We start from the raw sequence: 25,615 nt of genomic DNA, 5'->3' as shown, positions 1-25,615 counted from the left end.
AGCAGTTTCAATTCTGCACTAAAAACTGGGAATGTGATTCTCACAAGTTCCCAGGATGCAGCCACTCCTGGCCTGGGAACCACCCACTGGAGAACCACTTCCCCAACGAGAATCCCAGCCTCCTCATGAAGATGTTCTGAGCCTGAATTCTGCATGATTTTCTAAAAACACCCTTTTAACACTAACACACAACTTCTTTCCAATACAGAAGTGTACACATCTCACGATCCTAACCAGAAATTTTGAAGATAAAAAACTGGGTCTGGACGTTCACTTTGTGCAGATCTTACATATGACCTTTTCATTGTCTTAATATCACTGAATATTTACATTAGAACTAGGACATGAGGGACTCCCCCTACTGGTCCAGTGGCTAAGACTCCACGCTCCCAGTAGTGAGTTGTCTCAACTGATTGTTCACTTCACTTAGAACTAGGACATGAGGGACTCCCCCTGCTGGTCCAGTGGCTAAGATTCCGCACTCCCAGTGCAGGGGGCCCAGGTTCAATCCCTGGTCAGGGAACTGGATGCCCACATGCTACAACTAAGAGTTTACTTGCTGCAACCAAAGGCAGAAAAGTTCCCATGTGCCACAACTAAGACCCAGCGCAGCCAAATAAATACGTAAATAAATATTGCCCAAACCACCCCCCAAAAAAACACCTAGGACATGAATCTGCTACAAGCCATCGGCGTCTTTCAGTGTGGTGCAGAGGGTACTTCTGCTCAACTCCAAACACCCTCTTTCTCCCTCTCTCTCGTCTACTACAGCACAAGGTCTCTTAGAAGTTTTAACATCTTGTGTTCACTACAATCAATATGACTCATGGTATTTTAACATTTTATGTTTTCTCTCTGTTCCCCCCTAAATAACCCTAATTCCACAGTTTAAAACCAGATCGTATGTAATAAAGCAGGGATATTCATCAAAACCACCACCACTGTACTTAAAAGGAATGCCTGTCTATGGGTCTCAAGTTCCTTACATTTACACGAGAGCTTTAACATTTTTTCAGTAAATGGAAAAACAAGTAATAATGATATCATCACACCCATTCTTCAAGCCATGCGAGCAGTGGATGGAGTGGGTGAAAGAGGCAGCATCCTGTTCCCCACCTCAGCCCCACCTCCCTTGACCTCTGTCTTCTCTTTCCTGAAATGGGAGCATCCTCTTCTATGGGCTCCCCTACAGCCACTTATTAACACACTGGCTGAGCGCCAAAGAACTGACGCTTTTGACCTGTGGTGCTAGGGAAGACCCTTGAGAGACCCTTGGACAGCAAGGATATCAAACCAGTCAATCCCACAAGAAATCAACTCTGAACATTTATTGGAAGGACTGATGATGAAGCTGAAGCTCTAACACTTTGGACACTTGATGCGAAGAGCTGACTCATTGGAAAAGACCCTGATGCTGGGAAAGATTGAGGGCAGGAGGAAAAAGGGGTGACAGAGAATGAGATGGTTGGATGGCATCACTGACCAATGGACATGAGTTTGAGCAAACTCTGGGAGATGGTGAAGGACAGGGAAGCCTGGTGTAAGGCAGTCCACGGGGTCGTAAAGAGGCAGAAATAACTCAGTGACTGAACACTAGCACCACACTGGATAAGACATCCTGCTCATCAACTGTAAGTACTACACAAGAGACCACTTATCATGGGCTCTTCTAGCAGTCAAGCTCTCCATCTGCCCACGTGGTCCAGCTATGCTCACACGCTGGGAGAAGGATCTGAGGTCACCAGCTGGCTCCCGCGGCCCTCTTGAAGCTCCACCCACTGGAAGGAAATGGGGAGTGGAGTGGTGGCGTGAACTCACGGATGTGTGTGAAGAAGGGAGGCCCCTGGTGCAAGTCTGTAAGATGTACCCACTTCCACCCTCACAGCCCAGGACTGAGCCACCCAGGAAAAGAGCAGAAGAGCCATGTGGACCATGCGAGGCAGGTACCTGGTACTCCAGACCCCCACTGAAGCTCTTCTGCCCAGGGCCAGGACCTCCCTCCTGTCCTCCCAGGACAACGTGCCAGGGCCACCTCTGACCCATAGGACGTGGCGGCTGAGGACGGATCCACCCCTATCCCTGACTCAGAGTTGGGAGAACGAAGGTCAGCAAGTTTCCAGGTGGGTATTCATGCATTTCTGCATCCCTAAACAGCATGCGCGTCAGGTAACAAAATACAGTGATCACTGTGTGTAACGAAAAACCAACTCAAACCACAGCTGAGAGATGGGTTCGGAGAGAGAAAAAGTGAAGGTCTACTGCAGCTCCCGCAGAAATCCAGTCTCATGACTCTTGTTTAGTGAATCTCCCTCTGCCTTGTCATGCTACCCTGATGTAAAGAAAGTAAGAATCAACAGAGAGGAAGGGGTGGGGTTTCGGATCCACAGCACAGATCCCCCCTCCCATGCGGTAACTCCTTCCCTCCCTGATGTCTTTCCCACACCCAGGAATGACCACGAGCAAGCCTTCCTATCAGGGCTTCTCGAAGGGTGGTCCCCAGCAGGAGACGTCAGAAAAGTTACAGAATGCTGGTAAACTCTGTTTCGTGATCCAGGCACTGCTAATGTGAACACACAGCAGGCAGACCATGTACACTTTTCTGTCTGTATATTCTCATTCAACATGGAGTTGTTTAAAAAGGCCTCCAAGAGGTTCATGAAAAGATGCTCCATATTGCTAATTATTGAGAAATGGAAATAAAAATTATAATGAGGTATCACCTCACATTGGTCAGAATGACCATCATAAAAAGTCTACAAATAACAAATGCTGGAGAGGGTGTGGAGAAAAGGGAAACCTCTTACACTGTTAGTGGGAATGAAAAATTGCTGCAGCCACTATGGAGCACAGTACGGAGGATCCTGAAAAAACTAAAGATAGAACCACCACACGATCCACCAATCCCACTCCCGGACATACATCTAGAGATCACTCTAATTTGAAGAGATGCATGCACCCCAATATATATAACAGCACTATTCACAATAGCTGAGATATAGAAGCAACCTAAATGTCCATCAACAGATGAATGGATGAAGAAGACATGGTACATATATACAATGGAATACTACTCAACCGTTAAAAAATGAGGTAATGTCAACTGCAGCAACATGGATGGACCTAGAGATTATCAGACTAAACGAAGTGAGTCAGAGAATGACACATATCATGTGAAATCGTGTATGCGCAAAATCTAAAATACGACAGAAATGAACTTATCTGTGAAACAGAGATGGACTAACAAACACAGAAAACACACTTACGGTTACCACAGGGGAGAAGGGATGGGGGAGGGACAGATAAAGAGTCTGGGATTAACAGAAGCACACTATGATATATAAAACAGATAAACAACAAGAACCTTTCATACAGCACAGAGAGCTATAGTCAATATTTTGCAATAATCTATAAAGGAAAAGAATCTGAAGATGAATATATACATATGTATGTATAACTGAATCACTTCACTGTACACCTGAAACCTTCACAACACAGTAAATCACCTACACTTCATTAAATAAAAAAAAATTAATTAAAGAATCAAATTTGAAAAAAAGAAGGCGCCTGCTGGGCTAGAGGACATGGACTCAGGTAAGGGAGTGAGGCAGTGTGCTTTCGGGAAATAGGCTCTGAAGACAGATGCAGGATGGAGACCATGTCCCTCAGCCCTCAGCCATCTGAGGGACAGCGTCAGCCCACAGCCCCACCCTAACACCACAGAAGCCCACCTGACAAGCTTGTGCTGAGGAAGGCCGGCAGAGCACACAGACGCTGGGGCGGGGTGACTTGCTGGCTGATCAGTCTCACGCCGCCACGTGCCAAGCACAGCTCTAGCAGCATTCTGTCAGTCATGGAGCGGGCAGCACTGATCTCTCTAGCAGACAGGAAGAGCGGAGTACAGACGGACCGAGGGACCAGGCTCGCCGTGGGGAGTGCGTCTGGGCCGGGCCGGAACTTGAGGCATCCTGCCAGTGACAGGTGAGCCACACCACTCACTCCACCCGAGGACCGACCAGGGACGAGCAGGAGGTGCGGCAGCTGGATGTCACTGGCTCATCAGTCAAGTCCAAGTCTCTCCTCCAGGATCAACCGGAGGCTACCGACAGATACAGGTTCTCACTAACTCTGTCCTCGGTGGGGCTGGGGTTTGTTCCGTGCACCATGGTGGCCAGGTCTCTCGTGGGTCCCCTTGCCTGCCATGAACTGCCCTGCTCTCCTGACTATGCCCAGCTGAGGCTCTGACTCCTACACAGAGGGACTTTTTCATCCAAAGTAAGGTGAAAAGGACAGTAAAATCAACCCATACAACTCCTCTGATTTAAAATGAGGAAGCACCTGTGAGAGAACGGAGCTTTCAGATTCAGATAAAGTTACTTGAGAGTTCATGGTGATGTGTGGCCCTGATCATGATCCAGGTTACTACCCATCCCATTTCCAGGGACTCTGAGGCACTGAAAAGGCTCTCAGGACTTTCCTGGTGGTTTAGTGGATAAGAATCTGCCTGCCAGTGCAGGGGACACGGGTTCGATCCCTGATCCAGGAAGATCCCACATGCCACAGAGCAGCTAAGCCCATGCTCTAGAGCCTGTGCTCCGCAACAACAGAAGCCACTGCAATGAGAAGCCCAAACACCGCCATGAAGAGTAGTCCCCACTCACAGTAACTAGAGAAAGCCCACACACAGCAGTGAGGTCCCAGCACAGCCAAAAATCAGCCAATCAATAAAAGGCTCTCAGCAACTGAAAGAATGAACGCATGTCTCATGTCTTCATGAAATCTGTGAAACACAGAAAACTTCTTATGCTGTAATGCTAAATAAAGATAATAGGATACAATACAAAATGGTATATGCTCTTTGATAAGTACTGTGCTTTTCAAAAACCAAAAGTAGAAAAAAAGAACAGGAAGGAAACATCAGAATGTCTTTGCATAGCGGGACTTAACACGCTTTTCCTTTTAAAATTCTTTATTTTCTACTTTTCGACAATCAGATCAGATCAGTCACTCAGTCATGTCCGACTCTTTGCGACCCCACGAGTCGCAGCACACCAGGCCTCCCTGTCCATCATCAGCTCCCAGAGTTCACCCAGACTCACGTCCATCGAGTCAGTGATGCCATCTAGCCATCTCATCCTCTGTCGTCCCCTTCTCCTCTTGCCCCCAATCCCTCCCAGCATCAGAGTCTTTTCCAATGAGTCAACTCTTCCCATGAGGTGGCCAAAGTACTGCAGTTTCAGCTTTAACATCATTCCTTCCAAAGAAATCCCAGGGCTGATCTCCTTCAGAATGGACTGGCTGGATCTCCTTGAAGTCCAAGGAACTCTCAAGAGTCTTCTCCAACACCACAGTTCAAAAGCATCAATTCTTCGGCGCTCAGCCTTCTTCACAGTCCAACTCTCACATCCATACATGACCACAGGAAAAACCACAGCCTTGACTAGATGAACCTTTGTTGGCAAAGTAATGTCTCTGCTTTTGAATATGCTATCTAGGTTGGTCATAACTTTCCTTCCAAGGAGTAAGCGTCTTTTAATTTCATGGCTGCAGTCACCATCTGTAGTGATTTTGGAGCCCAGAAAAATAAAGTCTGAGACTGTTTCCCCATCTATTTCCCATGAAGTGATGGGACCGGATGCCATGATCTTCATTTTCTGAATGTTGAGCTTTAAGCCAACTTTTTCACTCTCCACTTTCACTTTCATCAAGAGGCTTTTGAGCTCCTCTTCACTTTCTGCCATAAGGGTGGTGTCATCTGCATATCTGAGGTTATTGATATTTCTCCCGGCAATCTTGATTCCAGCTTGTGCTTCTTCCAGCCCAGCGTTTCTCATGATGTACTCTGCATAGAAGTTACATAAACAGGGTGACAATATACAGCCTTGATGAACTCCTTTTCCTATTCGGAACCAGTCTGTTGTTCCATGTCCAGTTCTAACTGTTGCTTCCTGACCTGCATACAAATTTCTCAAGAGGCAGATCAGGTGGTCTGGTATTCCCATCTCAATAGCTATGCATTATTTACAAACCATGGGTAAAGAGACTTGTTTTTAAATTCTTGCTGCCAAACCAGTGATGACCACTTGACTTCTTTGTTCTATAACAATTCTGCAGGCTTTATGGTAAGGAAATTGTCAGAGTCCAAACAATTTCAGACGGCTGGAAGGAAAAGCAAAGTACGCACCCTGTGTGTTTTTTAACATAGACTGCTATGTTCCTCACAAAGTTTTTCCTTCAGTGATTGCTATCATTAATATCTACACAAACCAGCAAAAGTAGAGAGCTGCAGCTACAGACTCTGTTAAAACATCTTAACTAAAATCAAGATCCCTCAATTTCCCTTTATTTGGAGACGCAGCTTAGTACCCAGCAGCAACACAACACACCTAACAATGAGAATTTTTTTTTAACAAAATCATCGACATTTTATTTGAGTTAGACTCAACTTGATAGTTTAACTTGTTTCACAATACTGATAGTTTAGTTTTTTTCACAATATTAAGATGTCCCCAGGAACTAGATATATTTTTCTGCTAAACATTTTTTGGAATTATTCTAAAGCATTTTCTATTTCTGTTCCAAGTGCTGTTAGATTTCATTGTCCTCTCGTGTTCTTACCTTATGAAAGTGACTCAATGGACATGAGTCTGGGTGAACTCCGGGAGTTGGTGATGGATAGGGAGGCCTGGCATGCTGCGATTTATGGGGTTGCAAAGAGTCGGACACGACAGAGCGACTGAACTGAATTGAACTGAACTGAACAGTCTTTCAGTTCATTCTCATAAATAGACTAGGATTGGTATTTCCAATTGGCTATATCTTCTGGAATATAATTATATTATATAGAACATCTCCTGCAAATAGTTCAACGTTTTCCTGCCTTGTTTCCAATGTTCCTTGCTCATTTCTTTTTAATTTCTTTTTAATTGGAGGATAATTCCTTTACAATGTTGTGGTTTCTGCTGTACAACAACGTGAATCAGCCACAAGTATACATACAAGTATACTCCCCTCACCCCTTGCCACCCCAAGATGATGACACGTTTTTAAAAAGAAGTGTTATTCAAAGGGCATGTACCTAACCAAGTACAAGATGCTGACAACATAAAGTAAGGAAAAGAGAGACGAGACTCCAGGAGACCCCTAAAGTAGTAAGTGAAAAGTCTTCTCTCAGGAGGAGGGTTATAGCAAGGCTGGGGCTCTAACTGCTTCATTACCAGGAGAAGAGGTGGCCAGGCCACACTCACTAATGCCAGGTCGGAAGGCTCTCCGGGATGGCTCTCCACCTGCAAGGAGGAGTACTGCTTGTCTTTTCATCCCTGAGAAATGATTTCTTTCTTTCTGGAATCAGCTAGATAATCAGTAATTTAGTTAAAAACTTTTTTTAAGATCCAATATCAGACCTCAATCTACAATCCTTTGTCCCTATGACTTCCCAACACCCACCACATGCTATTCCTTTGCAAACTTCCAGAAGCTGGAAACATATTAGCGAAGATTACACAACTTGTAAAGTTTAACTCTGATTTCGGGTCAGGCTGTCACTGGTGTGTGGGCCTGAACAAACTGCCAGCAGCCCAGGGTTGGGAAAGAGGTAAAGGCCTGAGCCCAGGCGATGGGCCATTGGCTCAGAATCGTTCCCCCCAAAGCATGTGACTGGGCATATGGGCAGCTGCAGGAATTCCTGTCCAGCACGGCGGCTCACTCTACCTGTCTGACTGAAACCAGCTCTGCGGGACAAAGTTTTCAGGGCTCCCTCCCATCTCCCTGTCAAAACTGGTACAATTCTTACCCAAACTGTGTAACTCATGAGACACAAGTCTCAAAAAATACCTAGGAAAGGACTTGCATCTATGTTCCTCTCCCTTCCATCTGAACATAATGCTGAACTTTTCTGTTGACGCTTTGAAGCAGATGCTGGGTTGCTCAGAGTATAAGCCCTGTGTCTGCCAGGACTATTGCAACAGCTTTCTTACCGGCATCCCTCTCATTCTTGGCCGGTTACATATCCATTCAGTGCAAAATAAAGGTCATGAGAGTTATTCAAGGAAACCTACTAGAGGTTAGGCTAAGAGTTACCTGAGTGACTATGGGCCCCCAAAGCAGGGGACTCGCATTCGATCCCTGGTCAGGGAACTAGATCCCACATGCCACAACTAAGAGTTCTCACACCACAACCAAAAACCCCACGTGCCACAGGAAGGTTAAAGATCCCAGGTGCTGCCAGTAAGACCCAGCGCAGTCAAATACAGAAATATATTTTTAAAAAAGAGTTAACTTAGTAACAGAAGGTGCTTCTTGCCTATTCTTTGGTTTGGTTGGCCGGAGACGAAACAGTGATACCGTAACAGCTAAAACGAAACGCTTCTCACGTAATTGGATTGCTGGCAAGTTACATGCACAAGCCTCCTCAAGTGCTCTGAGAGTTCTACCAGCTGCCGACTAAGAGGGCTGCTTGGCAGTCGACAGAAGTCAATTATGAGGAGAGAGCTGGAGAAAGGCTGTCAGCTCTGACTCAGCAGCCTCTTGTTTCTCTGAGTCAGCTCCTCATGACGAGTTGGGGACCAGGATCCAGGAGGCATGGCAGCCGGACGATCTCATGAGGTAAGATCTGCAGGGAAGACGGCTGTGTTCAGCTGTGGCCTCATCACTCTGGGCCACATGACTCTGTGAGCTTGTCTCCTTAAGGTAAGGTAAGTCACTTCAGTCGTGTCCGACTCTGTGCGACCCCACAGACGGCAGCCCACCAGGCTCCCCCGTCCCTGGGATTCTCCAAGCAAGAACACTAGAGTGGGTTGCCATTTCTTTCTCCAATGCATGAAAGTGAAAAGTGAAAGTGAAGTCGCTCAGCCGTGTCCGGCTCTTTTCGACCCCATGGACTGCAGCCCACTAGGCTCCTCTGCCCATGGGATTTTCCAGGCAAGAGTACTGGAGTGGGGTGCCACTGCCACCTCTGGAGCTTGTCTCCTTAGCTGGAAATAATGGTGATGCTGACACTCACTCCACTCTGAGGAAGGTGGCTAAGGATGCTCACTGCAAGCCTGCGAAAGCCCCCTGAAAAGCCACACCGTTCAGATGGATGTGGGTGTCCTACTTTCTACATGCCTGCCCAAGAGCACTCACTGTCCTGTCTGGGCAGCTAAGTTCATGGATGACTGGATTGTATTATTCAACATGAAGCAAAGATGAATAACTGTGGCCACAATGACATCTGGTAAATCATAGTTTTATCCAAGAAAGTCAGTCTCCTTCCCAAACAGGGCCAATTCTCTGGAAGCTGCAGACGATTAAGCCTTCCAAAGCAACTCACTGTAGAACCCCTTGGGAACGATAAACTCTAGAACAAATTAGTGTAACAGCTAGAAAATGAAATCTATGATTAATTAGCTTTGATGGGAACATAAGCCATTCTTTCTTCCATGGATCAAGTCCTTTTCCACCTCCTAGGTCCCTCCAACTACACAGACCGCCCCTCCTAACAGAGTCAAATCCAGCAAAAGCTTTTAGGACCCAAACCAAGGACCATCTATCCTGTAAATGCTCCCCATAAGAACCCTTTTCCTAAGGATACTTCAACAACCACACAGGAAGACAGGATGGACTCAGTGATAGTGCCCCTGAAAGAGGCTATGTGTTTCCAGCAGCTCAGAATTTCACCCACAACCTTGCTGCAACCAACCCTCAGCTGCCACAGCCCCCGCATCTCACACAGGTAACGGTCACGGTGCAGGACAAGAGGCTCCAGCAGTGCACAGTCCCCATCAGGAACACAGAGGCAAGTGGTGCTTACACGAGTAACCTTGGATCTGCATTTTGTGATAAACAGTCTTCAGGTTGTAATGCTTTAGCTGTTAAGAGTCAGGTATTATCCTCTCCTCCTCCCATGCATCAGGACATTAACGTTGGCTACGAACTTCCAACTTGAGAACGTGAACAGCAACACTTTGGTTTCTTTTGCGTTTTACTTGTGGAGCTAAGCTCACACCCAGCAAGGAGAAGGCAGCTGGTAAGTGCTTCTGAAGTCGGGAATAACCTCTTTTCTGTCGGATTCACTGAGGCTACCTCACACACCGCTGTTCATACAGGTTCTGAAAACAGTCACTTTCTCAGGGACAAGAAAACCTCATTATGACTCAAAGCAGCACAGAGTCAGCTGTTCCTGTGAAAAATAAATCACACATTTACGGGACTTCCCCGGTGGTCCGGTGGTTAAGAATCTGCCTTCCAGTGCAGGAGACACGGGTTGCATCCCTGGTCGGGGAACTAAGATCCCACATGCCGAGGAGCACTTAAGGCTGCGAGCCCCAACAACAGAGACACCCATGTGCTGCAATAAGGATTCTGCAAGCTACAGCTAAGACCCAAAGCAGACAAATGATAAATAAATAAGTGGGTAAATAATTTTCAAAAGTAAAAAATAAAGCCTTTAAAGAATAATTACACATTTAAAAATCTGACTAAACTTAAGTAGTCCAAAACACGAGACAACACTAACCTTTATGTCAGTTCTTAAAGATTACGTCAGTTACGGTGCATCTAGTACAACTGTCGTGAATCTTGACTGTGACACAGAATCACGCGAGGATTTCCACAAAGGAAGAGCACATTTCTTAGGGAGAAGTTTTCCCTACCAGAGAGATTTTTTTTGTACTCACGACTGTACTCCTTTTGTTTCCAACAGCTACACTTTTCCACGGAATTAACAAACACAAAGTGAAGTGAAGTCACTCAGTCGTGTCCAATTCCACAGACGGTAGCCCACCAGGCTCCTCCATCCGTGGAATTTTCTAGGCAACAGTAGTGGAGTGGGTTGCCATTTCCTTCTCCAGAGAATCTTCCCGTCCCAGGGATCAAAACAGGGCCTTGCACTGCGGTCAGACGCTTGATCATCTGAGTAAACAAACATTAAGTGGAGCCACGAATCTGGTCTTTAGAAGTAGGACCACAGAACAGTGCTTTCAAATTATGTCTGAGAAGTTCAAAGGGAACAATGAAACACTGTCCTGTAGAAATTTACGGGAAGCTGGGCTTCCCCGGTGGCTCAGATGGTAAAGCGTCTGCCTGCAATGCTGGAGACCCAGGTTTGCTCCTTGTGTCAGGAAGATGCCCTGGAGGAGGAAATGACAACCCACTCAAGTATTCTTGCCTGGAAAATCCCATGGACGGAGGAGCCTGGTAGGCTACAGCCCATGGGGTCGCAAAGAGTCGGACACGACTGAGTGACTTCACTTTCACTTTTCACACATGTAATTTAAAATTTTCTAAGACTCACGTTTCAAAAAAGCACAAAAGAACAGATGAACTGAATTCAATAATCCACCCTGTCCTTGGACTCCATGGTGGATTTTACACTCGGCACGTCTCCGTTCAGGCTGGCCCCGTGATCGGTGGTATGCATGTGTCTGACCAGCCACTCCTCCAGCTCCAACCCTGAGAAAAGGCAGGAAACCTAGTCTGAGACACGGGGCATTTGGAAGGCCAGGCTCATGAGGGAACCTCTCAGACCATCAGAGGAAGCCATTCATCCCCACCCCTTGCAAGAGAACCGAGAGCAGCTGGTACTTCTGTATGAACCACAGTGTGCCCGCCCCCAGCTTCCACCCAGACGGTCACAGGACGAGGGAACTGGGAACTGCAGGGCCATGGGTGCTGGGCGAGCGTGAAGGAAACTGGTAGTGTGAGCTCAGCCTGCTCTGCAGAAGATGGGGCACCCTGTGACCCGGTCCACATTCACTCACCACCCTCCTCCTCTCCCCTCCCTGAATCTAACCCATAAACCTGGCTGATTTTGGCTCCCCATCCTGTGCAGGTGCAAAGGGGGCGGGGCTTGTAAACCAGAACACCACACCTATTTGGGGAGAACCAGTCACTCATCAGACACTTGCAGCAGTCTCTGCACACCGGCGTCTACACCCAGACTTTCCAGTTTCCCCATCTCGTCTCAGAGCACACGGAGTCTCAGGGAATGAGCACATAGTCACACGCCTGGGCACTGTTCTCACCACCCCTGCCCAGCTGGGGCTCTGCCTCCTCTGGCAGCCTTGCGTCTGCCCTGCAGTTTCCCAGGAGCCTGTGCCTGTAGCCCTGTCCTTACAGCCACCCTGTCCCCCAGGCCTGCCCTTGGACGATGGAATCTTCCAGGGTCTCCCTATACAAGCCCAATCTGGGCTTTACTCTTTTATCCCTCAAGCTCTGCAAAGCCATGGCTCTGACCCCACCTCATCAGTCCAACTCATTCTAGAATCTGAGGCCCATTTTCCACCTCGCAGTGTGGGAGATTGGTCATTCATGGTGCCTGAGCTCTATACAGGCTCCACGAAGACGGAATCAGTTAATGATTGCTAAGTCACTTCAGTCGTGTCCGACTCTGTGCAACCCCATAGACAGCAGCCCACCAGGCTCTCCTGTCCCTGGGGTTCTCCAGGCAAGAACACTGGAGTGGGTTGCCATTTCCTTCTCCAGTGCATGAAAGTGAAAAGTGAAAGTGAAGTCGCTCAGTTGTGTTTGACCCTCAGCAACCCCGTAGACTGCAGCCTACCAGGCTCCTCCGTCCATTTGGGATTTTCCAGGCAAAAGTACTGGAGTGGGGTGCCATTGCCTTCTCAGTTAATGATGAACGGCTGCTTTTAGGAGAAATACACGGTTATGTGCCTGCATACCTCTGGCCACAAGATTTTCATCAACTGATTAGTACCGAACCTTACTTTATTGTGTTTCTGCTATTTAATATATACTGTTGCTTCATTAACACTGAACCCACAGCCGACAGCACCAGAGCTCACGCCTGCACGCAGCTCACCTAACACAGAGTTTCTCCATCAGGTACATCACAGCCGTCCTGCCTGAGGACTTGAGACAGCACTCAGGCACAATGCACATGGGCCATTTCGAACAGCAACATCACCAATGAAAAGCACAAAACTGCAAAGGAAAAAACCCCACCTGGACTCTCGACTGCACACTTCATGTGTCTGCAGTACAAGAGCACACAGGAAAGGCAAGCACTGCTTCATTTGCCCTCAGCTGGGAGCACGCACACTGGGAGGCTGCAGGATTCTGTCAACCTGCCTGTGTCCGGGGACGACCAGAAAAACATCCTGAGCCCTGACCTGAAGGCTATGAACAAGTTTTGGTGAGCAGGCGAGCCTGTACACACGGAATCCAAGAGCGATGAGGAGCAACTGTCCTGGTACCCAATGTGGTTTCCATGGCCACCCCCTCTGCTCCCCACAAGCTCCAGAGGCAGCTCGTGTCTCAGTCCTCCGTGTGTCCCCGGGACTAGCCGGGTGTGGGGCGAATGCTTGTTAACCAGAGCCTGGCCCACACTCACCTGTGCCTCCTCTACTGGAAGGAAAAGACGGGAAGGCCCTGCTGTCTGGGTCTCAGTGTCTTCTGTCACCTGCTCAGGCCCCATCAGAACCCCCCATCCACCCACACACAGCTTTCATTACATGCAGCGCTTCTACGTAAGGCACCCAGAGAGAAGGGAGGTGACAGACATTTGCAGCCCTCACTCCACACAGTGTGGGGTGGGGGCGTGTGGCACACAGAATGTGAAGATCACTACCGAGGTCATGTGTCAAGTGGGGCTAGGAGGCCTGGTGCCCCGTGAACCCATGGGAGGCAGTGACCTTCCAAAAGCATTTCCTGCATCTGAATCATCACAGGCTACAACTAGCAAAATTCCTCGTATCACAAACACACAAACATAAGAACTCCTTACAGGTTCTCAGTGCGAAAGAAACATCTGAAGCTTGGGATATCTGGGGATCCTAAAAAGTAAAACAAGGTTAGCGAGGGGACTGGAAGCAATGCAGCCTGAGGGGCTGGGGAGAAACCACAAAGTCCTCCAGAAAACACCAAGTCCCAGGCCACTATCGTGGCCCACCTAATGCTCACCCCCACCCCATCCAGCCCCAAGTCAGGTCTGCAGGGAACTATCCATAGTGAACGCATTCAGATCATGAGAACTCGGCTTTTACTTTTAGACAATCATCCGCAGATAAGATGGAAGGACAAGAAAAATTTTTAAATTAGGAGCTCAAGCATCAAAATGTAAATGTATATATTCAGTATCTAACTCTCCAAATGGAAAGAGAAAAAACCTAAAAAAGTGCTAAAAAGAAAAAAAACCACTTGAAAAATGAAGGAACCTACCAATGTTAGAGACCTTGGGTCATGTAAGAGTTGTTTACTGGGTGCTTCTGTGAGGCCCCCAGCCTCTGCTCTCTGGCACACTGTGAATTCCTGTTACACCTGTTACAACAGAACCTGGGGAATAAACCTCCATGGACTGAACAGCTCGAGGGCAGGATGTACCTCATTCACTTCTGTGCTCTAACCGTTCACTGTACCTGAAATACGGAAGACGAGGAGCAGATGTGAAGCTTGCTCCTGAGTTAACTTTTAGAGTTCGGAACACACACAGAGGCATCATCATACAGGGTGGTCAGGGCACCTGGCCATCCTACAAAACCCAGGTCACTCTAGGATATACCCATTATTCTGATAAACACATGAACTAGCTGTTTTTCATAACAGAAGAGCATCTTTAACATCTTAACTATGTGAAAATGACTTCTGAGTGGTAAGAGCCTGCTGTTTCTCTCTCTCTCTCTCTCTCTCTCTCTCACACACACACACACACACACACACACACACAGGCTCTCGTGATTGCTACACATCCCACCTTGCTTCCTTTGGAAAGAACCAGGCCCCCATATGAACAAACTGTAAGCAGTGCACACGCACCAGATGCCTCCACAGGACAGTGGAGTGCATGGCCCACCGCTACAGCTGATTATTACCGCCAGTCCACCAGGGCAGAGCAGGTGGAGGAAGGCTGGAACCTGTCCTCCAAGTGACTGCACTGGGGCCCTGTCCGGAGTCAGTCTTTGCTGTTCACCACTGAGCCTTGAAGATCCAACATACCTTACAGCAATTAATCATGGGCCAGACCTCCAACCGCCTTGAACAAAGGAATCATGGCAGCCCAGCGAGCCCCCGCCTGCCCCTAAGAAAGGCCCTCTGTGCACCGAGAACACCAGTGGGGCTGCCACGGTGAACTATCACCACCCCTGGAGCCGAAAACGCTTCTCTCCCGTTACTTCCATCCAGAAACTCTTCTCCTTTTTGCATAAGCTTTCCCTTTGCATTGCTTGCATTGCTGACTAAAGTCAAGTGGCTTCTGGGCTATACGAGCACCTGACAACTGACAGAAACTGAAAGTGAGAAACCCTGCAAGTTGGACAGGGCAGCTATGACCCCATGAGGGACACCCAGCCCTGATGCTTCTCTCAGACCCCACTGTAACCTTGGCTTCGAGGACACAGCCCCTCTCCCGGAGGCCTATCCGTGTGCACCGCCTCTTCCTCAGAGAGCAGGGGCCCAAAACAGCAAAGTCCCAACCCCAGAAGCTCACAAAGAATCCCATGCCCAACCAGGAGCTGGTCTTTTCTATCATTTCTCTCCTCATCCAAAGCTACCAATAAATGCTAAGACGATCTTCACAAAAGGGAAAGAAAGCTGAGGTCAAAGGCATTAAACAGACAGGGCTGTTGCTTATTTACTGATTTCCTGAGGGCCTACGAATGTACAAATGCGCTGGGCACTGTCCTCCCCGCCCCCCACCGCCCAATAAAGGGCATGGACCATCCATGGGTGCAGCATGTCCCCTTGACTCTGCGGGGTCACGGCAGAATCTGGCACAGGAAACCACACCCCAATGGGATGGGGTGCTGAGCACGGTGATGGGCACGACGTGGCGGAGCTGTGCTGTCCCCTGGGGTGGTGGTCAGAGCACTTACCAGGGACCAGGCATGGCTCTCACCCTGCAAGGGCAGCCCCATCTGAGCCTCATGGCTGCGCCACGAAGTGGTCGTGCTGGTCCCACCAGGCCAGCAAGGAAACAGCAGCCCAGCACAGCAAGGCTCAGGAAAGCACCAAGACCACACAGATGTGTGGCGGCGACAGCGTCGGTGCTGCAGAGCCGAAGTCAGGCTGCGGAGCCCACGGCCGCTTCTGCCCTGCACTGAGCAAGAGCCCGCGGCTGAGAGGTGGAGGCAAGAGGCCAGGTCCGCCCAAGGAGAGCTTTACAAAGAGAATGCTCGAAAGTGCTGGAGGAACCGAGACAGGTTCACTCTGACTGGGGTAAGAAGGGTGGGGGCAGGGGGACAGCGAGGAGAAGCGGGACCAGCCCAGCCACACCCAGAAATCTAGGCCTGAATCTGAAGAGTCATATGTTAATGGCTTGGAGCACCTCAATACCAGAAAAGAGCACATGTTCAAGGATACACAAAAGAATACCTGTCCAAGATAACTAAAAAACATAAAATGCATTTTAGTTACAAATTCATAACAATTTTTAACAAGTACAAAGCAAGGGAACTGCTACAAACAAATGCTGGAGAGGGTATGGAGAGAGGGGAACCCTCCTACACTGCTGGTGGGAATGTAAAGTGGTGCAGCCACTGTGGAGGACAGTATGTAGTTTCCTTAAAAAATTAAAAAAAAAAAAAAAAACAGATCTACCGTCTATCCCCACTTCTAATCCTACTCCTGGGCATATATCCAGAGAAAATAAAAATTCAGAAAGATACATGCACCACAATGTTCACAGCAGCACTATTTACAACAGCCAAGACATGGAAACAACCTAATGCCTGTCAGCAGAGGACTGGATAAAGAAGACACGGTACACATCCGCAATGGAATATTGCGCAGCCATAGAAAGAACGAAACAATGCCGTTTGTGACATGGGTGGCCCTAGAGATGATCAAACTAAGTGAAGTCAGAGAAAGACAAACATCACATGATACCGCTTACACTTGGAAGTTAAAGAAATGATACAAATGAACTTATTTACAGAACAGAAACAGACTCACAGACATAGAAAACAATCTTATGGTTACCAGAGGGGAAGTGGGGGAAGGACAAATTAGGAGTTTGGAATGAATACATACACACTACTATATATAAAATAGTTAATCAACAAGGACCTACTATATAACACAGAGAACTCCACTCAATACTCTATAAAAACCTGTAAGGGAAAAGAATCTGGGATAGAATAGATACACACATATATATATAACTGAATTACTTTGCTGTACACCTGAAACTAACACAATATTGTATATTAACTACACTCCACTATAAAATAAAAATTAAAAAAAAAAAAATAAGGGACCTGGCCAAACTTGTAGGGATAAAAACTGGCCGTAGCACGAATCAGGAGCCCAGAGATCAGTGTCCCCAACCTAACTCACCCTGCACAGGCACCTACCTCCTAGTCCAGGGGACCCATGTCCTGTTCTGTGAAATTTATGTGACCACTTTGGAAAATAAAATCCACGTAAATGTGAACTATTACAATTAAGTCCATCATCAATGATCCTTTCTCTGAAACACTGGTCTTCAACAGTCAACAGCACATTTAACCAATACTCACCTCTCTCTCAGCATGATTTTTAGAAAAGAAATCCACGAGGGAAACCGGTTTATGTCTCGATGTGATTCCTAACTGCAGTATCCTAACCCTCCAGTGTGGCTTGTTACTATTCTGAAACCATCACCACTACATTTCCTGGGCCAAACATGTCTTTCTTAGTCTTTGCCAAGGAGGAGAGATGATTCCATTAACAGGACCTCATGGCGGGACTTTCTCAACATCATCGAAGCACAAGCTACTCCAATCCCCAACAGGCTCCCGCCCCTAGGCATCTGGACCCACAGGTGCCTCTGCCTCAGGTGCATAGATCAAATCACAGATGGGGATAAAAGTGACCTTAGGGCCTTGAGAAGCAGTACTCAGAAAATAATCTTTCCCCCTCGGGCCTCCTGTCCCCATACCCCACTAAGAAATCACCTCATCTGAGTTAATTAATGTGGCAAATTAAGGATATAGCATTAGGAGGAGGAAACCACAAAAAGTCAAAAGGAGAAGTGAAGCCCTGAAGATCAAAACTGCAACTCCTCTGATGCTGGGTAACTTGTTACTAGGAGACGGGGCAATACTCTCATGGAATAAAGGCTGCAGAGGATGACTATTGGAGCTTCCTCCCAAACTAAGCTATGTTCTTTGGGAAATTAAAGCCACATTACCATATTTAAAATAAATAACCAGAGGGAATTTGCTGTGTGTCTCAGAAAGCTCAAATCTGGTGCTCTGGGACAACCAAGAGGGGTGGGATGGGTGGGAGGTAGGAGCAAGCTTCAAGAGGGAGGGGACATATGTATACCTGTGGCTGATTAATGTTGATGGATGGCAGAAACCAACACAATATTACAAAGCAATTATCCTTCAATTATAAATTTAAAAATTATTTTAAAAAACTTAAAAAAACATTGTCAACTCTCCACACCATATGAAAGCAGCCACAATTTATGGGTGAAATGCATAACTCTCAAGTCCTAGTCAGCCCACTTCTCTCAAAACTGACATCCACAAAATTCAAATGAGAGGAACAGACATCTGAGAGCCCCCTGAAGTTGTAAGTATATGTCATTCATGCACAAGTAAACTTAGGTGGCTTCTTTTTTAAAACTATGACATGAGAAAGCAAAACAAGCATTCATTTATTCATCCGAGTCTGAATCACCATTAACATTTTCACCCTATGAACTGCAGGTATCTGGTCATTTGTTTTTAACGAGGATAAAACAGTGTGAAGCCAATAGAATATTTATCTTGGACAGAGATCTGGATTAGGACCAGAAAACAGAAGTAGGGATAAGCAAACATTTCTCTGGAAGGAGAAGTGTAAACAGTGTGGTCTTTTCAGTGATGGGTGGAGAGTGAACCCAACCTCTTCATGGCTGATCTAGAGAGACAGCCAGGGACAGGGCCACGTGTAGACAGCACTAGACATTTTCTTGTTGAAAATGTCCAACTAGAGGGAACACACACTAAGCTCTTTCAGGTTCTCTGAACATCAGATAAGTACATGAGTTTCAGTTTGAGTAAAGGTCTGGTCAGTTTAGAGAATGATGGCGTTCAAGCTATTCTGATGACAAACCCAAGCTCTCAAAAAAAAGTACCTTGTTAAGAGAATACATCATACATTTCTTGGTGATGAACCTTAGAAATCTAAGCTGGAACTAGTATAGAAAAAGATAAAATGGTCTACAGAAAAGTCTCTAAGGTTGAATAAAAATTAAATAACCTTGTAACTGGAAAGAAAGAAGAGAAGGGGGTAAACATAGACACAGACAGGATAAACACGCGTACTGGTTAAATTCTGCAGGGGAAGCCTGGGGAGATGTCCTTAAAAGCTTTAGAGAGGCAAGTTTATGCACAGAAAGGAACTTCCATAGAATGGCTCATAAATTTATATTCCTCTAAGTAGTAATACTAGCTAAAAAAAAGCCAGGCTTGACTAAGTATATTTAAACATTGACTGAGCTACAATCAGCGTCCTCAGCTCTGTGCTGTGTGCTACAGGGACATATGATGTTCCCTGCACGCAAGGTATAATCTGGTCATGTCTGGTTAATTAGAAAACCAGCTGGTAGAATGTTGTCAGTGGCATAAAGACCAAACAAAGAAACAGTAAGTGCAGGGGCTGGGGGGAGGGGTGTGCCCACTTGGGGCTCAGCAAAACTGTCAAGGTAGCATTTGAACTGGGTGGGGAAAAGCAAACAGAATTTGGACAAAAGTAATTTTGAGGGAGGGACTAGAAAGAGAAAAGTCTTAGGACGTAGCATGGTGACTACAGTTCATGCTGTATTGCATATTTGAAAGTTGCTAAGACAATAGGTCTTATATGTTCTCGTGATAGGAAAAAAACATTTTTGTGACTACATGAGCTGACACATGTTAACTACATTTATTGCGACTGCCTCACAATATTCATGAATAGCAAATCACGATGTACACCTGAAACTAATAAAATGTTATATACGAATTATACCTTAATTTTTTGGCCATGAGGCATGTGGGATCTTAGTTCCCTGACCAGGGATAGAACCCACACCTCTTGCACTGGAAGCATGGAGCCTTAACTACAGGACTACGAGGGAAGTTCCTCAATGTTTTTAATTACAAAAAAAGAAAGAAGAAAAGTCTTAAGAGAGAGATGTAGATTTCCCAGGCCCCTTTGGCAAATACTAGCCTAAAATATCCCCTCAATCACTGTCTCCTGAGCATTATGACTGGGGTATTCAGCTGCACCTCAAGTTCATGTGCAAAAACAAACATACACATTGCTTTTTTCAAGTCATTTCTCCACTTGCATTAATTATGCTACCATTTGCCCGGGTTACTTAGGCTCAAACCCTACACGTAATGTTATATGTTACTCCTTTTTAAGAATTACTTACTCTTTTTGTTGACAATTCCCTGTCCCTTTCACATCATTTCCCTATTTCTCTGAAACATGCCTCAAGCACATTCCTCCATGCATACCAGTCAGGTCCCCCTGGAAACTACGTGCAGAGAACGCAGTGCAAGACAGATAAGCCCATAATTACTTGCAAACTTTGATGCCTGATCTCAGCCTTAAATCCTGGGAAGCTGGACTGCGCCAGGCTCGGAACCACACAAGAGCTGATGGAGAAAACCAGCTGTGTGGATCTCAGGGCCTAAACCAATGTAGGTCAGTGACCTCTTCCTCTGACCCCAAAAGGCCACATGGGAATTAATCTGATGGTGAGGAAAGACCCTTACTGAGAATGTCAGCCAGCAAAAAAAAAAAAAAAAAACTATGAAGCCTGCTTGTCCCAGTGTTCAGGGCAGAGGTGGTCAAGGCCCCACAGCTCAGATATTTCTAGGATAAGAAGAAAAGGTGAATCTTCTGAGCAGAGGGGTGATAACTGACAGTTTAACAATATTTTGGATTTGTTCAGATGGGGAGGAGCAATCCTGTTATTTTATCCTCAAGGATAACTGTGCCCACCCCCAACAGTACCTCTGAGTCCTGGAGCCCAAGGGCTCTCCAAAGGTTTCTAAAACATGGGGAGAGAGCGGAGGTCTAACACAGGACGGACAGCAAGACTTCCCTCCAGGATGCTACCTACCATAGTCTGCTGATTGGGCCATAACAATCCTTATAATCCAGTGCTCATTTTGAACCTTGCTGTTAAAACAGCTACCAAACACGCTAGCGGTCAAGGCAAGCTTCGGCCAACTCACGTGGCTACCGCTGTGTTAAACACAATATTGACTTTTATGGTCCAGGCTGTAAAACTCCATTCTCGCTGCAGCAATCGGAGCAGCAGGCGGTCATCAGCTGGGAGAACAAAGTCCAGCATCACCTGGGTGGGAACTAGGTGGCTTGGAAGAAGGAAGACAGGATGCTGAACAGGCTGTGAACTGCGGGTGGGCTGCATCTCCAGGCACCAGGTAGCCTGTAACAGTGTCAGCTGGAGGAGGCAGAGGGCGTGGGTTTTTGAAACTAAGATCCTCACCACCTTCACCACCACTGAAATTAGGGTCAGTACTTAGCACTTCAGTTAGGTGAGATTACAGACAACTGGAAGCTTTCCCTTCGTCTAGTTTCCGAGACAAATGCCTCTCTCTTTCCCCTTGTCCATCCCTTTTCTGTTTGTAAAAATCTAACTCGTGTTCAAATGCAATCTCCTCTCCTTGGCACAGGTCTGAAATTTTAGGAAACTGTTCAGCTCTTCACAAAACTTGGAAAACCACTTAGGGGAAAAAAAGGAACTCCTGGGCTATGAAAAGAGATAACTGGGAGTGGGAGGGGGGAGGAGAAGGCAGAGCACAGAGGATTTTAAGACCATGAAAATACCCTGTATGATGTTACAAGGATGGAAACGTGTCATTACACATTTGTCCAAACTCACAGAGCATACAACACCAAGAATGAACCTGAAAGTTAACTAAGGACTTTGTGATGACGGTGTGTGGAGGTAGGTTGGCCCTTGGTAAAAAAAAAAAAAAAAAAAAAGCACCATTCGAGTAAAGGGGAAAACTCTGGACCTTCCTCTCAGTTTTACTGTAAACCTAAAACTACTCTTAAAAAAGTCTTTACTTTAAAAGGGGGACGGTGTGGCTCCCTGATTGTCTTGTGGTTAAGAATCCACTTGCCAATACAGAGGACATGTGTGTGATCCTTGGTCCACCAAGATCCCACATACTGTGGGGCAACTAAGCCCACGCACCCTGAAGCCCGTCTCCTCCTCAACAAAGCAGCCACCACGGTGAGAAGTCCACACACCAAAATAGAGCAGTCCCGGTCACTGGTCACTGCAACTACAGAAAGCCATAAGAAGCAATGAAGACCCAAGCACAGCCAAAAATAAACAAATAAATCTTAAAAACAAAAAAACAAAACAAAACTGTGTAACAGATTCTTAAGAGTTTAAAAAAAGAGAGAGTGAACTCCCTACATGTATGGATTCTGCCAGGAGCTGGGAGGGGAACCATAAAGGGGAACTGTGACATTACCAGCTTGTATCCATTTGGTTCTTCCGTTCAGAGATGAGAAGCCTGGAGTTGGGGATGCGGGGGAGACTAAGGAATATCACACAAAGTAAAACTGCACTGATCTGCATGCGGCACCAAAATTTAAGCGAAAGTATTTGTGCTGTGTTGCTTCACCCACTGCTGTTCACACCTGCAGTGGCTCCCCAGTGCTTTCGGGGAAGGAACACCACCTCCTGATGAAGACAAGCCACCTGCCACTTCCCCACAGTCTGGACATCACCCAGAGTCGGGATTAACACAAGGAAGAAGCTGGAGGAGCTGGAAGCAGAGGCAGGCAACACTGGACTCTGAGAGTGACAAGACCTGCTGTGAATGGGAGGCCTGACAGGTGCTAAGTGTTGTGCAGCAGGTGTAACTGACGTGCGCTCTCTAGTCCTCAGGACCTTGCGAGAAAAGCCATCTTACATTCATTTTACTGAAGAAAAAACTAAGACAGGTGTGCCCTACGATATAAGTGGGGGGAGCTGGCTTTGAACTCAAGAAAACAAATCCACAACGGATTCCCTACTCTTTCTATTAACCCTCCAAGTACAGATTGAGGACCTCCACTTATTCTTTGGGGCCACGGAAATTTAAAACTGAACATGTATATAATGCTTGCAAGGCCTTGCACGTTCTGGCCAGTGGATCCTGCCTCCCGGAAGCACTCTAACTTCAAAGAATCTGATCCATTCGCTAACCCAGGAACACTGCCGAGGTGACGCACCTCCAGCCTCTCCAGCCCTGAGTCCTACCCCTCAGGTCTTAACTCCTGGGTGAAGCCGCCTCTAAGCAGCCAGACTAAAGAGCCCTCAGTCCTACCTGCCATCTGAACAGGACAGTACACTTGGTCCTGCTCTACTCGTTGCTTTGTACCACCAGTTAGACCTTAAACTTGGTATCTATCATTGCACAGTTAAACGGGAAGCTCCCTAGAAATATTAGACCTCACACTTCCTTATAAACCTCTTAGGAACTTCAAATATTAACCTGTAAAGAAGGAATACAGACCATGTACTGAATTGGGTTTTAAATTCCCAGGGCCACTAGTTAACCAGACATTGATCTCCAGCAAGCCTCAGTTTTTATCTGTAGATTATTACAATTTTATATTTACAAATTAGCTAATAAAATACCCACTGTCAAAGGGTAACTGCAAGAGGATGTAAGCAAAGACCAGGCAGCCCGGCGCCTAGCGCACAGGAAATGGTCCCTCCTCCACAGACACTGGGGGCTCCTCGAACACTCCAGAGAAGCAGCTACTTACAGGCGTCTTAAAAGACTGCAGACACACCACTTACACAGATAGTCCATAGTTAATGAGGTTTAGAATACGAAAACATATTTTTAAAACCACAAATGGCTATTTGCATTATAAAAGAATTTTTCTTAATTTTTATTTATTGCCCATGCTATAATAGTAAAGGAATTTTTTAAAAAGAATATTTACCTACAAGGTCATTACCCCATCACATCAACTCTTGTATTTTTCTGTTTTTCTTCCAGTCCTTGATCATACATTTATGTATTTTATTAGTATATTCATATTGCAGGAACCAACTGATTCTGAGATTTTTATTTACCATATCTAATATTTGATTATGTTATTGTAACATTTTATATGTTTATTTATGTATATTATGTAGCATGTGTTATAATCAACATGATATATATTTAGTATTTTATGTATTTGTTGATATACTAAATATGCATTAATATATTTTATATATTGTATTAAAATACTTAATTTAATTATATTAATAAAGTCCCCATAATCATTTAATCATAATATCCTATGAAGCTAACATCACAATTTAGCTACTTTCCAGCTGTTAGACAAGTATAATTCTTTTTAGATTTTTATCATTCTAAGAATCATGCTTAAAGAACATCTCCAGGTACGGAAGTTTTTTTTGGTTTTTCTTTTTAATACCTTCACGCAGAGAACATTTTTCTTTTAAATCATTCGAGCCCCAAAATACAAGCTAGACAGGGGGTCAATAACTCCCCCGTAAAAGGTACAGTCCACCCACGGGCACGGTTTCTTCAGGGCACTTTCAATCACCTCCACAAGCCAGCCGCTATAGTGTTACACACAGTTACACGGCTAGGCGCGTAGGCAGGTGCAGCATCTCCGGAGAGTGATTTGGCAGAAATTCCACCCTGGATCCTAACCCTAGAAAGATACTTGAGCTTCTGCATAAACATCTTCTGACCAGGATGTTCACCATCTCTAATAAAAAAAAAAAAAGACTGAAAACAATCTAAACATTCATCAATAGAGGGCTGTCTACTTGACTGCACACTAAAGGTACCCAAGTTCATAAAGACAGACCATAGACAACCAGGGTTAATGAAACTGGAATCTCGGAGAATGCTCTGGGCGTTTAAATCTTTCTGGGGTCCTGTGATGTCCAGCCAGACTGGAGAACCACTGGGTTAAATAAAGTCTTCTACATGCATTCAGTCAGCGGAAACTAGGCAGGTATCAGCAACATGCTGGACGGTGTGTATACCAACTACCATTTCTGGGAATGAAAGGTGATGTTTTTTCTTGTGTCTGCACAGCATATTTCCAGAAGGATAAACTAAAAGAAACTGGTATAATAAGGGTAGCCTGGACTTCCCTGTGGCTCAGTGGTAAAGAATCCACCTGCCAGTGTAGGAGACACGGGTGCGATTCCTGGTCTGGGAAGATTCCGCATGCCAAGGACCAACTAAGCCCGTGTGCCACAGCTACTGAGCCTGTGCAACTGGAGCCCAGGAATCTGCACACACTGAGCCCACATGCTGCAACTACTGAATCCAGAACACCCTGGAGCCCGTGCTCTGCAACAAGAAAAGTCACACAATGAGAAGCCCACGCACTACAATGAAGAGCAGCCCCTGCTTGCTACAACTAGAGAAAACCCATGCAGCAACAAACACCCAGCACAGCCAAAAATAAAAAGAAATAAAAATATAGAAAATAATAAGGGTAGCCTTTGGAAAGAGAAATTAGGGGTGTGAAGTGAGAAACTTGTATTTCAATGTATACCATTTTATACTGTTTGATTTTTAATCAGGTGCATTTAAAAGTTAACCTTGAACACAATCGTAATTTAATCTGTGAGCTGTTTCTCAGGAGCTCGTGGCACTAAGTGGCACGCAGTGTTCCAGGTCAGGGCTGACCTGTTCCAGGTCAGGGTGTTCCT

General features: G+C 46.1%; 1 protein-coding gene across 4 annotated transcripts in view; it reads right to left on the bottom strand.

Annotated features, from left to right (window-relative positions):
* FNIP2 (folliculin interacting protein 2) overlaps window positions 1-25,615 on the bottom strand; it is a 127,905-nt gene that overhangs the window by 92,674 nt on the left and 9,616 nt on the right. Inside the window, exon 2 of one of the 4 annotated variants that reach the window (XM_070386445.1) lies at window positions 11,270-11,427. The exons of the other annotated variants lie outside the window; for them this stretch is intronic. The gene's annotated coding sequence lies outside the window, so the exon portion shown is untranslated. The remainder of the gene's footprint in view (window positions 1-11,269; window positions 11,428-25,615) is intronic. 4 annotated transcript variants of the gene reach the window in all.

The sequence above is a fragment of the Bos mutus genome, chromosome 17, assembly GCF_027580195.1.
Source record: "Bos mutus isolate GX-2022 chromosome 17, NWIPB_WYAK_1.1, whole genome shotgun sequence".
Taxonomy (NCBI): Eukaryota; Metazoa; Chordata; class Mammalia; order Artiodactyla; family Bovidae; genus Bos; species Bos mutus.
Note: the sequence above shows the minus strand (reverse complement) of the source record. Positions and strands in the feature narration are given on the sequence as shown.